This window comes from Rhamphochromis longiceps, linkage group LG3 (assembly GCF_057381845.1).
Source record: "Rhamphochromis longiceps isolate RC_006_pf linkage group LG3, R_longiceps_female_GT1.1, whole genome shotgun sequence".
Lineage (NCBI taxonomy): Eukaryota > Metazoa > Chordata > Actinopteri > Cichliformes > Cichlidae > Rhamphochromis > Rhamphochromis longiceps.
This window is the reverse complement of record NC_140559.1, coordinates 28,922,366-28,925,712: the sequence shown is the minus strand read 5'-3', so window position 1 is coordinate 28,925,712 and position 3,347 is coordinate 28,922,366.

The following is a 3,347-nucleotide window of genomic DNA, read 5'->3' as shown; positions in this document are numbered from 1 at the left end:
AACATGCTGCAAGGCCAGTTTTCATTCTGTGATAACAAACATTGTATTTAGACATTTAGACTTTGACACAAGTTTGACATCAACGTCTTCAGAATAACATTGATGACAAATTGCTGACAGTGCATACTCTTCTCATAATAAAACTGCTGAACTACTCCATATTATTCGTATTTACGCAACCGAGGAAGCGTTCCCAGTTTCCACAGCCATTTTCACGTGACAGGAGTTTCAGTGATAATCTTGAGAGTGGTAAGTTAAGTCTTCTTGCTGATTATTCAGTGTATTTGTCCTTTTTTAATATTGTGTGTGTATTACATTTAAAATGTAATCTTTAATCCTCTTGAATTTTCGCAGCTTTTTATATTTATGTGGACAAAGAATGAAATCATTCACCAATGCTAGAGAATTATATTTCAAAGCATTTACAAACTTTTGTGACGGCATTTTAGCTCATTGTCATGGTCGCCGAAGAATGAATGAGAAATGCAAAATCAGAACAAAGTATTTTATGGGTATAAATATTTAACTATTAAATATATAAAAATTTAACTTAAGGTAAATCATATACATGTAATGTTAAAATGCATATATACTTCAAATTATCATTCAAATGAAAATGTATTAAATTGAACACTGATGAAGTTGGTCTGAACAAAGAATTTACCTAATTAGAATATGTTGAACAGGAACAGATTATTAGTGTTTTGAAAACAACACATTCGGATGACAGATGAATATTTAATATTTATGAAGAAACATGAACTGACTTGAGGTGGTGTTTGTAGGCTGTATGCTCGCTATGTGACTTCCACCTAAATACTAAGAAAGTAACTGAGCATTGAGCGTCTCCATTAGTTACAGTTGCTATGCTTGTCAACATTTGAATCGTGGACTATTTATATATACTATTTATATAGTGCTTTTAAACACAGACATTCAACTTTCATGAAAAAGAAACTAGCCCATTTTGAAAGTGATGGCAGAAACACTTTGTAAAAATGTTGGGACAGGAGCAAAAATAAATCCTGGAAAAGTAAGTGGAAAATGAAACCGTAGCAGAAGCGTTTTGCAAATAATAAGATTAACTGGCAGCAAGTCAGTAACATGTTCGGGTATAAAAACATAAGCTTAGAGAGGCAGTGCTTCAGAGTAGTTCACCAATCTACAAAAAAGTAACTCTACAAAGTGCGGACAGTTTTCCTCATCTGAACATTGCCAAGACTTTAAATACCTCATCATGTATAGTGCAAAATATCAAAAGATTCAGAGAATCTGAAGAAATCTCTCTGCAGAAGGGAGAAGGCTGAAAATCAGTACTGGATGCCTGTGAGCATTGTGCCCTCAGGCGGCACCGCATTAAAGAACAGGCATGAATGTGGCATAGAAATAACTGCATGAGCTCAGGAACATTTTCACAAATCATTTTCTGGTAACACAGGTCAGTGTGCCATCCATAAATGCAAGTCTCCTTCATTCAAATATAAACCATATATGATTTAAAAAAAAAAGCCACCATCTTCTCATCTAAAAGGGTCTGAAGCAAAGTGGAAAACTGTTCTGTGGGGACAATGAATTGAAACTCTATATATAATTTGAAAAACACTGACCCTGTAACCTCTAAAGAGCAGAGAGACCATTCGCCTTGCTATCAGACAGTTCCAAAGCCTACAGCTCTGATGGATACCAATTGGTATCCAGTGATGTATTAGTGCCTATGGAATTGGCAGCTTGCACATCTGGAAAGGCATCAACAATGGTGAAAGATATATACAGGTCAGATAAATATCCACTCCCATTCAGATGTCTTTTTTAGGGAAGGTCTTGCATATTTCAGCAAAAAGGCACAATACATCTATTACAACAGCATGGCTTCACAGTAGAAGAGTCTGGGTGCTGAATTGGCCTGCCTGCAGTCCAGACCTTCTGGGAACTGAAAAGATTTGGAGTATCATAAAATGAAAAATGCGGCAAAGAAGACCCTGGACTGCTGAGCAGCTAAAATCCAACATCAGACAAGACAGTGAGATAACATTACTCTCCCCAAATTCCAATAATTGTTGTCCTCAGTTCGCAGAATTGACAGGGAAGTAAATAAAAGTTTTTTGAAACATGCTGCTGCCATCAAATTCAAAATGAGTTAATATTTTTTTAATTGTGATTTTCTTTCCCTCTTTAAACATTTGATATGTTTCTATGTTATATTTAGAATAAATACAAATTCAAATTTTATTTTATTTGTCACGTACACAGTCATACACAGTACGATATGTAGTGAAATGCTTGGACAACTGCTCGTGACCTAAAGAAAACAAAAAAGGAAAAGGCTATGAATAAGATAGGAAATAAATATGAAAAATTAAAAAGGGTAAATTTAACTAGGAAGGAATAAAATATAAAAAATTAAGGTTAAAAATGAAATAACTGTACAACACAAATTAGAATGAAGGGTAAATTTAACTGGGAAGAATAAGATAAAATATATAAATTAAAGTTGAAAATAAAATAACTGTACAACAAAATACACAATACACAATATAGAACTATATAAGAATGTATGAAGAAATCTAAATATAAATAAATATATACACAATAACAGCAGCTGTACAAGTATTAACCGGAAATGAAGAATATAGTGACCAGTGTTGTGCAAAAAATAAATAAATCACCAAGTCACTTCGCCAGTTTAGGAATGAAATGACGTAGGACCTTCAAACTGATACCACAGGTGTATCTATTAAAAATCTCGGACGAGTTTGAATCTCATTGACCTTGATGTCACAGTATCAGAGGTGAGAGTAAGTTTTCTGAAACTCTTGTGAAAGTGATAAGGTGACAAAAGATGTTGAAATTGTTACCACAGGTGTGTCTACTGGTGCTCTATAAGCCACCTGTAACCACATATTAAAACAGTACCTTATTCTATGCAAGTAAGCAGTATACTTTAGAATGTTTTCTGCCAGCAATGAATGACTTAATATCCGTCATCATAACTGTTTATTTCACTTGCTTACACCACCCTTCAACTTCTTTTTAAGCCAAAGCACACTCTCTGAGAAAGACCTACTTTGTACTTACAGGCCTTCCAAGAAAGGAAGGCCTGTAAGTACACAGTCTGCAAATGCAGAGAAGTAGAATCACAATGGCTCATTAAATGCAAGATCACTGCAGCTTGATGTTATCGTTTCCACTTATGCAACCCTGGTACATATCTGTTGTAGAATCGCGACCTCCTGTTGTCATTATGTGTAGGCTAGCATTACTCCTCTACACAGGTTGTTCAGTCTTGTCCAAAAATTTTAAGGTGTATTGCTGATGAGTTTTTTTGTTTTTTCATCTGACCACAGGAC